The sequence below is a fragment of the Hyla sarda genome, unplaced genomic scaffold, assembly GCF_029499605.1.
Source record: "Hyla sarda isolate aHylSar1 unplaced genomic scaffold, aHylSar1.hap1 scaffold_1255, whole genome shotgun sequence".
Lineage (NCBI taxonomy): Eukaryota > Metazoa > Chordata > Amphibia > Anura > Hylidae > Hyla > Hyla sarda.
In genome coordinates this window covers 94,303-107,374 of record NW_026607876.1, presented here as the reverse complement: position 1 = coordinate 107,374, position 13,072 = coordinate 94,303, and the positions used below count along the sequence as shown (strand labels likewise).

At 47.4% G+C, this 13,072-nt stretch overlaps 6 non-coding genes across 6 annotated transcripts; all 6 read right to left on the bottom strand.

Annotated features, from left to right (window-relative positions):
* Positions 1-1,487: 1,487 nt before the first annotated feature.
* On the bottom strand, positions 1,488-1,678 carry LOC130304025 (U2 spliceosomal RNA). Its single transcript, XR_008853855.1, has one exon. It is a non-coding gene; the product is annotated as a U2 spliceosomal RNA (small nuclear RNA).
* A 2,084-nt stretch (positions 1,679-3,762) lies between these two features.
* On the bottom strand, positions 3,763-3,953 carry LOC130304024 (U2 spliceosomal RNA). The gene has a single exon (XR_008853854.1). It is a non-coding gene; the product is annotated as a U2 spliceosomal RNA (small nuclear RNA).
* A 2,091-nt stretch (positions 3,954-6,044) lies between these two features.
* Positions 6,045-6,235, bottom strand: LOC130304023 (U2 spliceosomal RNA). Its single transcript, XR_008853853.1, has one exon. It is a non-coding gene; the product is annotated as a U2 spliceosomal RNA (small nuclear RNA).
* A 2,088-nt stretch (positions 6,236-8,323) lies between these two features.
* Positions 8,324-8,514, bottom strand: LOC130304022 (U2 spliceosomal RNA). The gene has a single exon (XR_008853852.1). It is a non-coding gene; the product is annotated as a U2 spliceosomal RNA (small nuclear RNA).
* Positions 8,515-10,600: 2,086 nt separating this feature from the next.
* On the bottom strand, positions 10,601-10,791 carry LOC130304021 (U2 spliceosomal RNA). The gene has a single exon (XR_008853851.1). It is a non-coding gene; the product is annotated as a U2 spliceosomal RNA (small nuclear RNA).
* A 2,090-nt stretch (positions 10,792-12,881) lies between these two features.
* On the bottom strand, positions 12,882-13,072 carry LOC130304019 (U2 spliceosomal RNA). Its single transcript, XR_008853850.1, has one exon. It is a non-coding gene; the product is annotated as a U2 spliceosomal RNA (small nuclear RNA).

The window sequence follows — 13,072 nt, the reverse complement described above, 5'->3', positions numbered from 1 at the left end:
CGCCAACGGAAGAATTACCCTGGACCAGGTTCAGCAAGGCAGTCTCAGCAGAAGAGGCTCGGGCAGGTTCCTCAAAGACACTTCGGACTTCAGCAAAGAAGGACTGGACTGTGGCTGTGGCAGGATCATTGCGGTCCCAGAGCGGTGTGGCCCAAGACAAGGCCTTTCCTGAAAGAAGACTTACTACGAACGCCACCTTAGACCGTTCTGTAGGAAACAAGTCTGACAACATCTCCATATGCAGGGAACACTGAGACAAAAATCCACGGCAGAGTCTGGAGTCCCCATCAAATTTGTCCGGCAGGGACAAGCGGAGGTTAGGAGCGGCCACTCGCTGCGGAGGAGGTGCAGGAGCTGGCGGAGGAGATGGTTGTTGCTGTAGCAGAGGCAGAATTTGCTGTAACATGGCGGTCAACTGCGACAGCTGCTGTCCTTGTTGGGCAATCTGCTGCGATTGCTGAGCGACCACCGTGGGAAGATCAGCGAGACTTGGCAGCGGCACCTCAGCGGGATCCATGGCCGGATCTACTGTCACGATTCGGCTTCCAGGTAGTGGATCCTCTGTGCCAGAGAGGGATTGGCGTGGACCGTGCTAGTGGACCGGTTCTAAGCCACTACTGGTTTTCACCAGAGCCCGCCGCAAAGCGGGATGGTCTTGCTGCGGCGGTAGTGACCAGGTCGTATCCACTAGCAACGGCTCACCTCTCTGGCTGCTGAAGATAGGCGCGGTACAAGGGAGTAGGCAGAAGCAAGGTCAGACGTAGCAGAAGGTCGGGGGCAGGCGGCAAGGTTCGTAGTCAGGATGGGTAGCAGAAGTTCAGGTACACAGGCTTTGGACACACTAAACGCTTTCACTGGCACAAGGCAACAAGATCCGGCAAGGGAGTGCAAGGGAGGAGACTAGATAAAGGCAGGGAGCAGGTGGGAGCCAATTAAGCTAATTGGGCCAGGCACCAATCATTGGTGCACTGGCCCTTTAAGTCTCAGAGAGCTGGCGCGCGCGCGCCCTAGAGAGCGGAGCCGCGCGCGCCAGCACATGACAGCAGGGGACCGGGACGGGTAAGTGACCTGGGATGCGACTCGCGAGCGGGCGCGTCCCGCTGTGCGAATCGCATCCCCAACGGCCAACACAGTGCAGCGCTCCTGGTCAGCGGGACTGACCGGGGCGCTGCAGGGAGAAAGACGCCGTGAGCGCTCCGGGGAGGAGCGGGGACCCGGAGCGCTAGGCGTAACAATGCCCTACCTGCACAGGTGTGCTGGCTACTCAAATGATCCAATTAAGGAGGCCATTTAGTCAGCAGCAGCAGAAGTCCTGTGCCTGGACGCTCCAACAGCGGCCAGACACAAGCAGAAGCAGCAGAAGCAGCAGCAGCAGCACCACCTTTTGTTTTTTGGCTGCAGCAGCAAGGCCCACAGGGCTGGCTAGCTGGCTAGCCAGCAAGCAGGTAGCAATGAAAGTAGGAATCTTTCTTTTTAACCCTGTAAGGGGGTGGTGCACTGTACCCGAAGATACTGCCATATCGGGTCAATGCATAGGGCGACGGAAGCAAGCTTCGAAATCGGCCCCCGTTCTCAAAAATCCATTTAATATATGGTCCCCAGATAGGGGACGTATCAGATATTAAACTGATAAGAACAGATACTACACTTGATCTTAGCCAAAAGGCCGAGAAGCGATAACCGTGAAAGGGGCGGGCCCAACAAGGTCCCCTTCATGGGCACTATCACTGCTTGCTGTCAGGGAGGCTGCCAGACAATTTTCCATGCACACTCTGGGCTGGGGGGCAGTCAACCACCAGTACACACAGCAGAACCTAAACCCATACCATTATTGCTAAGCAGCAAGACAGGGGCCCATTGCACTCCCACGGGGCCTTTTTAAATGCAATCCATAACCCGGATTTGCCAGGAACCCTTCTTACTCCTCCTACTTGCATGTGACACTGGGCTTAGGATCTGCATAGGAAACACACACAAAAGCACACACCTACCTTTGTTGCCTGCAGATGCCTCCTTGGCTGTCCCCAAACGGTATCAAACCAACACCCACGGGAAGCTGTAAGCATAGAGGACATGCCTGCACCCCATTGGACTTACCTGTGTGGGTTAAATCCGGGTTATTTGACAACCTATGGCGGTGATGGTTCTGCTCAGGCAGAGCAGTGCTGATGCTCCTCATAAAGCTGTCGCTGCTGTGAAGGTTCTAGGTGACATCACAAATCCCTATGGTTACATACACAACAAAGCTGGGTTGTTGTTGTTTACACTCTGCAAGGCCTGTGGAAGTGAGTGACATCATAGCACTGTAGTTCTGAGGGTTCTAGATGGATGCAACAATCTCCTGTTGCTTCTATGAAGGCCATAATAGACGACATCACCAAACAGCTCCATAGTCACATACACAGCAAAGGAGAGATGTTGTTTACACCTAGTGATGTCAGTGGTATTGAGTGACATCACAGCACAGTGCTAAGGCTCCTGGGCCTGGACACAGCAGCGGCTGCAATATCTCAACGGAGAATACGTTTATATATATGTGTGTGTGTGCGCGTATATATATATATATATATATATATATATATATATATATATTCTCCGCCGAAATCACTTTTAAACCCATTTCCACCTTTTTTTCCCTTCTCTTCCTCTTACTTTTTTTTCACGTTTTTTTACGTTTTTCTCCTTTTCGCCTCTTTTCTGGGCGTATTATTCTTCTTTTTCTTCTTTTTTTTCGTCTAATGCATACCCCATCAGTGCAGCAATGCTTATTCAATACCGCCAGCAGATGGAGACACTGGGGGATAATTTTCTAAGGATTTATACTGATTTTTCCTGTCTGAATTTGTCGCACAGAAAGTTGCAGGCCAAATATGTGTGACATTTCTGCGACTTTAGCTTCTAGAGCATTTTTACAACATTATACATAGGTGCTGAATACATAAAAAGCGACTGTTCAGCGACAGACAAGTCGCATCGGCTGAAAGTAGGCCAGAATGTCAGTCCATGTTGGAGCAGGTTTAGATACAGTCTAAAGTATAGATCTCAAAGTCTGTGCACAGAATTTAGCAAGGGCCTCGCACCTTCTGATGCATCAGGTAGGTGCACAATAGCATAGCCTAACCCTCTGTACTTTGGTCTATATTGATGCGGGACATAGACAGCCAGCTGATGACCAATCCATTAGTGCAATGGATGGCTGGAAGCATTTGTCTTTGCCTTTGCAATACCACAGAAGCAATGCATGGTCAATGTACAGCAATGACACACCTGTGTGAACAGCCAGGAGACCCCCCCCCCCCCCCCCCATGTTATGTTACATAGTTACATAGTTAGTACGGTCGAAAAAAGACATATGTCCATCAAGTTCAACCAGGGAATTAAGGGGTAGGGGTGTGGCGCGATATTGGGGAAGGGATGAGATTTTATATTTCTTCATAAGCATTAATCTTATTTTGTCAATTAGGAACATTCAGCACCCACCCGCTATCAAGGCAGCTGCCTATCATGTCATGCCCTACCTGCACAGGTGTGCTGGCTACTCAAATGATCCAATTAAGGAGGCCATTTAGTCAGCAGCAGCAGAAGTCCTGTGCCTGGACGCTCCAACAGCGGCCAGACACAAGCAGAAGCAGCAGAAGCAGCAGCAGCAGCACCACCTTTTGTTTTTTGGCTGCAGCAGCAAGGCCCACAGGGCTGGCTAGCTGGCTAGCCAGCAAGCAGGTAGCAATGAAAGTAGGAATCTTTCTTTTTAACCCTGTAAGGGGGTGGTGCACTGTACCCGAAGATACTGCCATATCGGGTCAATGCATAGGGCGACGGAAGCAAGCTTCGAAATCGGCCCCCGTTCTCAAAAATCCATTTAATATATGGTCCCCAGATAGGGGACGTATCAGATATTAAACTGATAAGAACAGATACTACACTTGATCTTAGCCAAAAGGCCGAGAAGCGATAACCGTGAAAGGGGCGGGCCCAACAAGGTCCCCTTCATGGGCACTATCACTGCTTGCTGTCAGGGAGGCTGCCAGACAATTTTCCATGCACACTCTGGGCTGGGGGGCAGTCAACCACCAGTACACACAGCAGAACCTAAACCCATACCATTATTGCTAAGCAGCAAGACAGGGGCCCATTGCACTCCCACGGGGCCTTTTTAAATGCAATCCATAACCCGGATTTGCCAGGAACCCTTCTTACTCCTCCTACTTGCATGTGACACTGGGCTTAGGATCTGCATAGGAAACACACACACAAGCACACACCTACCTTTGTTGCCTGCAGATGCCTCCTTGGCTGTCCCCAAACGGTATCAAACCAACACCCACGGGAAGCTGTAAGCATAGAGGACATGCCTGCACCCCATTGGACTTACCTGTGTGGGTTAAATCCGGGTTATTTGACAACCTATGGCGGTGATGGTTCTGCTCAGGCAGAGCAGTGCTGATGCTCCTCATAAAGCTGTCGCTGCTGTGAAGGTTCTAGGTGACATCACAAATCCCTATGGTTACATACACAACAAAGCTGGGTTGTTGTTGTTTACACTCTGCAAGGCCTGTGGAAGTGAGTGACATCATAGCACTGTAGTTCTGAGGGTTCTAGATGGATGCAACAATCTCCTGTTGCTTCTATGAAGGCCATAATAGACGACATCACCAAACAGCTCCATAGTCACATACACAGCAAAGGAGAGATGTTGTTTACACCTAGTGATGTCAGTGGTATTGAGTGACATCACAGCACAGTGCTAAGGCTCCTGGGCCTGGACACAGCAGCGGCTGCAATATCTCAACGGAGAATACGTTTATATATATGTGTGTGTGTGCGCGTATATATATATATATATATATATATATATATATATATATATATATTTCTCCGCCGAAATCACTTTTAAACCCATTTCCACCTTTTTTTCCCTTCTCTTCCTCTTACTTTTTTTTCACGTTTTTTTACGTTTTTCTCCTTTTCGCCTCTTTTCTGGGCGTATTATTCTTCTTTTTCTTCTTTTTTTTCGTCTAATGCATACCCCATCAGTGCAGCAATGCTTATTCAATACCGCCAGCAGATGGAGACACTGGGGGATAATTTTCTAAGGATTTATACTGATTTTTCCTGTCTGAATTTGTCGCACAGAAAGTTGCAGGCCAAATATGTGTGACATTTCTGCGACTTTAGCTTCTAGAGCATTTTTACAACATTATACATAGGTGCTGAATACATAAAAAGCGACTGTTCAGCGACAGACAAGTCGCATCGGCTGAAAGTAGGCCAGAATGTCAGTCCATGTTGGAGCAGGTTTAGATACAGTCTAAAGTATAGATCTCAAAGTCTGTGCACAGAATTTAGCAAGGGCCTCGCACCTTCTGATGCATCAGGTAGGTGCACAATAGCATAGCCTAACCCTCTGTACTTTGGTCTATATTGATGCGGGACATAGACAGCCAGCTGATGACCAATCCATTAGTGCAATGGATGGCTGGAAGCATTTGTCTTTGCCTTTGCAATACCACAGAAGCAATGCATGGTCAATGTACAGCAATGACACACCTGTGTGAACAGCCAGGAGACCCCCCCCCCCCCCCCCCCCATGTTATGTTACATAGTTACATAGTTAGTACGGTCGAAAAAAGACATATGTCCATCAAGTTCAACCAGGGAATTAAGGGGTAGGGGTGTGGCGCGATATTGGGGAAGGGATGAGATTTTATATTTCTTCATAAGCATTAATCTTATTTTGTCAATTAGGAACATTCAGCACCCACCCGCTATCAAGGCAGCTGCCTATCATGTCATGCCCTACCTGCACAGGTGTGCTGGCTACTCAAATGATCCAATTAAGGAGGCCATTTAGTCAGCAGCAGCAGAAGTCCTGTGCCTGGACGCTCCAACAGCGGCCAGACACAAGCAGAAGCAGCAGAAGCAGCAGCAGCAGCACCACCTTTTGTTTTTTGGCTGCAGCAGCAAGGCCCACAGGGCTGGCTAGCTGGCTAGCCAGCAAGCAGGTAGCAATGAAAGTAGGAATCTTTCTTTTTAACCCTGTAAGGGGGTGGTGCACTGTACCCGAAGATACTGCCATATCGGGTCAATGCATAGGGCGACGGAAGCAAGCTTCGAAATCGGCCCCCGTTCTCAAAAATCCATTTAATATATGGTCCCCAGATAGGGGACGTATCAGATATTAAACTGATAAGAACAGATACTACACTTGATCTTAGCCAAAAGGCCGAGAAGCGATAACCGTGAAAGGGGCGGGCCCAACAAGGTCCCCTTCATGGGCACTATCACTGCTTGCTGTCAGGGAGGCTGCCAGACAATTTTCCATGCACACTCTGGGCTGGGGGGCAGTCAACCACCAGTACACACAGCAGAACCTAAACCCATACCATTATTGCTAAGCAGCAAGACAGGGGCCCATTGCACTCCCACGGGGCCTTTTTAAATGCAATCCATAACCCGGATTTGCCAGGAACCCTTCTTACTCCTCCTACTTGCATGTGACACTGGGCTTAGGATCTGCATAGGAAACACACACACAAGCACACACCTACCTTTGTTGCCTGCAGATGCCTCCTTGGCTGTCCCCAAACGGTATCAAACCAACACCCACGGGAAGCTGTAAGCATAGAGGACATGCCTGCACCCCATTGGACTTACCTGTGTGGGTTAAATCCGGGTTATTTGACAACCTATGGCGGTGATGGTTCTGCTCAGGCAGAGCAGTGCTGATGCTCCTCATAAAGCTGTCGCTGCTGTGAAGGTTCTAGGTGACATCACAAATCCCTATGGTTACATACACAACAAAGCTGGGTTGTTGTTGTTTACACTCTGCAAGGCCTGTGGAAGTGAGTGACATCATAGCACTGTAGTTCTGAGGGTTCTAGATGGATGCAACAATCTCCTGTTGCTTCTATGAAGGCCATAATAGACGACATCACCAAACAGCTCCATAGTCACATACACAGCAAAGGAGAGATGTTGTTTACACCTAGTGATGTCAGTGGTATTGAGTGACATCACAGCACAGTGCTAAGGCTCCTGGGCCTGGACACAGCAGCGGCTGCAATATCTCAACGGAGAATACGTTTATATATATGTGTGTGTGTGCGCGTATATATATATATATATATATATATATATATATATATATATATATTTCTCCGCCGAAATCACTTTTAAACCCATTTCCACCTTTTTTTCCCTTCTCTTCCTCTTACTTTTTTTTCACGTTTTTTTACGTTTTTCTCCTTTTCGCCTCTTTTCTGGGCGTATTATTCTTCTTTTTCTTCTTTTTTTTCGTCTAATGCATACCCCATCAGTGCAGCAATGCTTATTCAATACCGCCAGCAGATGGAGACACTGGGGGATAATTTTCTAAGGATTTATACTGATTTTTCCTGTCTGAATTTGTCGCACAGAAAGTTGCAGGCCAAATATGTGTGACATTTCTGCGACTTTAGCTTCTAGAGCATTTTTACAACATTATACATAGGTGCTGAATACATAAAAAGCGACTGTTCAGCGACAGACAAGTCGCATCGGCTGAAAGTAGGCCAGAATGTCAGTCCATGTTGGAGCAGGTTTAGATACAGTCTAAAGTATAGATCTCAAAGTCTGTGCACAGAATTTAGCAAGGGCCTCGCACCTTCTGATGCATCAGGTAGGTGCACAATAGCATAGCCTAACCCTCTGTACTTTGGTCTATATTGATGCGGGACATAGACAGCCAGCTGATGACCAATCCATTAGTGCAATGGATGGCTGGAAGCATTTGTCTTTGCCTTTGCAATACCACAGAAGCAATGCATGGTCAATGTACAGCAATGACACACCTGTGTGAACAGCCAGGAGACCCCCCCCCCCCCCCCCATGTTATGTTACATAGTTACATAGTTAGTACGGTCGAAAAAAGACATATGTCCATCAAGTTCAACCAGGGAATTAAGGGGTAGGGGTGTGGCGCGATATTGGGGAAGGGATGAGATTTTATATTTCTTCATAAGCATTAATCTTATTTTGTCAATTAGGAACATTCAGCACCCACCCGCTATCAAGGCAGCTGCCTATCATGTCATGCCCTACCTGCACAGGTGTGCTGGCTACTCAAATGATCCAATTAAGGAGGCCATTTAGTCAGCAGCAGCAGAAGTCCTGTGCCTGGACGCTCCAACAGCGGCCAGACACAAGCAGAAGCAGCAGAAGCAGCAGCAGCAGCACCACCTTTTGTTTTTTGGCTGCAGCAGCAAGGCCCACAGGGCTGGCTAGCTGGCTAGCCAGCAAGCAGGTAGCAATGAAAGTAGGAATCTTTCTTTTTAACCCTGTAAGGGGGTGGTGCACTGTACCCGAAGATACTGCCATATCGGGTCAATGCATAGGGCGACGGAAGCAAGCTTCGAAATCGGCCCCCGTTCTCAAAAATCCATTTAATATATGGTCCCCAGATAGGGGACGTATCAGATATTAAACTGATAAGAACAGATACTACACTTGATCTTAGCCAAAAGGCCGAGAAGCGATAACCGTGAAAGGGGCGGGCCCAACAAGGTCCCCTTCATGGGCACTATCACTGCTTGCTGTCAGGGAGGCTGCCAGACAATTTTCCATGCACACTCTGGGCTGGGGGGCAGTCAACCACCAGTACACACAGCAGAACCTAAACCCATACCATTATTGCTAAGCAGCAAGACAGGGGCCCATTGCACTCCCACGGGGCCTTTTTAAATGCAATCCATAACCCGGATTTGCCAGGAACCCTTCTTACTCCTCCTACTTGCATGTGACACTGGGCTTAGGATCTGCATAGGAAACACACACACAAGCACACACCTACCTTTGTTGCCTGCAGATGCCTCCTTGGCTGTCCCCAAACGGTATCAAACCAACACCCACGGGAAGCTGTAAGCATAGAGGACATGCCTGCACCCCATTGGACTTACCTGTGTGGGTTAAATCCGGGTTATTTGACAACCTATGGCGGTGATGGTTCTGCTCAGGCAGAGCAGTGCTGATGCTCCTCATAAAGCTGTCGCTGCTGTGAAGGTTCTAGGTGACATCACAAATCCCTATGGTTACATACACAACAAAGCTGGGTTGTTGTTGTTTACACTCTGCAAGGCCTGTGGAAGTGAGTGACATCATAGCACTGTAGTTCTGAGGGTTCTAGATGGATGCAACAATCTCCTGTTGCTTCTATGAAGGCCATAATAGACGACATCACCAAACAGCTCCATAGTCACATACACAGCAAAGGAGAGATGTTGTTTACACCTAGTGATGTCAGTGGTATTGAGTGACATCACAGCACAGTGCTAAGGCTCCTGGGCCTGGACACAGCAGCGGCTGCAATATCTCAACAGAGAATACGTTTATATATATGTGTGTGTGTGCGCGTATATATATATATATATATATATATATATATATATATATATATATTCTCCGCCGAAATCACTTTTAAACCCATTTCCACCTTTTTTTCCCTTCTCTTCCTCTTACTTTTTTTTCACGTTTTTTTACGTTTTTCTCCTTTTCGCCTCTTTTCTGGGCGTATTATTCTTCTTTTTCTTCTTTTTTTTCGTCTAATGCATACCCCATCAGTGCAGCAATGCTTATTCAATACCGCCAGCAGATGGAGACACTGGGGGATAATTTTCTAAGGATTTATACTGATTTTTCCTGTCTGAATTTGTCGCACAGAAAGTTGCAGGCCAAATATGTGTGACATTTCTGCGACTTTAGCTTCTAGAGCATTTTTACAACATTATACATAGGTGCTGAATACATAAAAAGCGACTGTTCAGCGACAGACAAGTCGCATCGGCTGAAAGTAGGCCAGAATGTCAGTCCATGTTGGAGCAGGTTTAGATACAGTCTAAAGTATAGATCTCAAAGTCTGTGCACAGAATTTAGCAAGGGCCTCACACCTTCTGATGCATCAGGTAGGTGCACAATAGCATAGCCTAACCCTCTGTACTTTGGTCTATATTGATGCGGGACATAGACAGCCAGCTGATGACCAATCCATTAGTGCAAGGGATGGCTGGAAGCATTTGTCTTTGCCTTTGCAATACCACAGAAGCAATGCATGGTCAATGTACAGCAATGACACACCTGTGTGAACAGCCAGGAGACCCCCCCCCCCCCCCCATGTTATGTTACATAGTTACATAGTTAGTACGGTCGAAAAAAGACATATGTCCATCAAGTTCAACCAGGGAATTAAGGGGTAGGGGTGTGGCGCGATATTGGGGAAGGGATGAGATTTTATATTTCTTCATAAGCATTAATCTTATTTTGTCAATTAGGAACATTCAGCACCCACCCGCTATCAAGGCAGCTGCCTATCATGTCATGCCCTACCTGCACAGGTGTGCTGGCTACTCAAATGATCCAATTAAGGAGGCCATTTAGTCAGCAGCAGCAGAAGTCCTGTGCCTGGACGCTCCAACAGCGGCCAGACACAAGCAGAAGCAGCAGAAGCAGCAGCAGCAGCACCACCTTTTGTTTTTTGGCTGCAGCAGCAAGGCCCACAGGGCTGGCTAGCTGGCTAGCCAGCAAGCAGGTAGCAATGAAAGTAGGAATCTTTCTTTTTAACCCTGTAAGGGGGTGGTGCACTGTACCCGAAGATACTGCCATATCGGGTCAATGCATAGGGCGACGGAAGCAAGCTTCGAAATCGGCCCCCGTTCTCAAAAATCCATTTAATATATGGTCCCCAGATAGGGGACGTATCAGATATTAAACTGATAAGAACAGATACTACACTTGATCTTAGCCAAAAGGCCGAGAAGCGATAACCGTGAAAGGGGCGGGCCCAACAAGGTCCCCTTCATGGGCACTATCACTGCTTGCTGTCAGGGAGGCTGCCAGACAATTTTCCATGCACACTCTGGGCTGGGGGGCAGTCAACCACCAGTACACACAGCAGAACCTAAACCCATACCATTATTGCTAAGCAGCAAGACAGGGGCCCATTGCACTCCCACGGGGCCTTTTTATAAATGCAATCCATAACCCGGATTTGCCAGGAACCCTTCTTACTCCTCCTACTTGCATGTGACACTGGGCTTAGGATCTGCATAGGAAACACACACACAAGCACACACCTACCTTTGTTGCCTGCAGATGCCTCCTTGGCTGTCCCCAAACGGTATCAAACCAACACCCACGGGAAGCTGTAAGCATAGAGGACATGCCTGCACCCCATTGGACTTACCTGTGTGGGTTAAATCCGGGTTATTTGACAACCTATGGCGGTGATGGTTCTGCTCAGGCAGAGCAGTGCTGATGCTCCTCATAAAGCTGTCGCTGCTGTGAAGGTTCTAGGTGACATCACAAATCCCTATGGTTACATACACAACAAAGCTGGGTTGTTGTTGTTTACACTCTGCAAGGCCTGTGGAAGTGAGTGACATCATAGCACTGTAGTTCTGAGGGTTCTAGATGGATGCAACAATCTCCTGTTGCTTCTATGAAGGCCATAATAGACGACATCACCAAACAGCTCCATAGTCACATACACAGCAAAGGAGAGATGTTGTTTACACCTAGTGATGTCAGTGGTATTGAGTGACATCACAGCACAGTGCTAAGGCTCCTGGGCCTGGACACAGCAGCGGCTGCAATATCTCAACGGAGAATACGTTTATATATATGTGTGTGTGTGCGCGTATATATATATATATATATATATATATATATATATATATATATATATATCTCAGCCGAAATCACTTTTAAACCCATTTCCACCTTTTTTTCCCTTCTCTTCCTCTTACTTTTTTTTCACGTTTTTTTACGTTTTTCTCCTTTTCGCCTCTTTTCTGGGCGTATTATTCTTCTTTTTCTTCTTTTTTTTCGTCTAATGCATACCCCATCAGTGCAGCAATGCTTATTCAATACCGCCAGCAGATGGAGACACTGGGGGATAATTTTCTAAGGATTTATACTGATTTTTCCTGTCTGAATTTGTCGCACAGAAAGTTGCAGGCCAAATATGTGTGACATTTCTGCGACTTTAGCTTCTAGAGCATTTTTACAACATTATACATAGGTGCTGAATACATAAAAAGCGACTGTTCAGCGACAGACAAGTCGCATCGGCTGAAAGTAGGCCAGAATGTCAGTCCATGTTGGAGCAGGTTTAGATACAGTCTAAAGTATAGATCTCAAAGTCTGTGCACAGAATTTAGCAAGGGCCTCGCACCTTCTGATGCATCAGGTAGGTGCACAATAGCATAGCCTAACCCTCTGTACTTTGGTCTATATTGATGCGGGACATAGACAGCCAGCTGATGACCAATCCATTAGTGCAATGGATGGCTGGAAGCATTTGTCTTTGCCTTTGCAATACCACAGAAGCAATGCATGGTCAATGTACAGCAATGACACACCTGTGTGAACAGCCAGGAGACCCCCCCCCCCCCCCATGTTATGTTACATAGTTACATAGTTAGTACGGTCGAAAAAAGACATATGTCCATCAAGTTCAACCAGGGAATTAAGGGGTAGGGGTGTGGCGCGATATTGGGGAAGGGATGAGATTTTATATTTCTTCATAAGCATTAATCTTATTTTGTCAATTAGGAACATTCAGCACCCACCCGCTATCAAGGCAGCTGCCTATCATGTCATGCCCTACCTGCACAGGTGTGCTGGCTACTCAAATGATCCAATTAAGGAGGCCATTTAGTCAGCAGCAGCAGAAGTCCTGTGCCTGGACGCTCCAACAGCGGCCAGACACAAGCAGAAGCAGCAGAAGCAGCAGCAGCAGCACCACCTTTTGTTTTTTGGCTGCAGCAGCAAGGCCCACAGGGCTGGCTAGCTGGCTAGCCAGCAAGCAGGTAGCAATGAAAGTAGGAATCTTTCTTTTTAACCCTGTAAGGGGGTGGTGCACTGTACCCGAAGATACTGCCATATCGGGTCAATGCATAGGGCGACGGAAGCAAGCTTCGAAATCGGCCCCCGTTCTCAAAAATCCATTTAATATATGGTCCCCAGATAGGGGACGTATCAGATATTAAACTGATAAGAACAGATACTACACTTGATCTTAGCCAAAAGGCCGAGAAGCGAT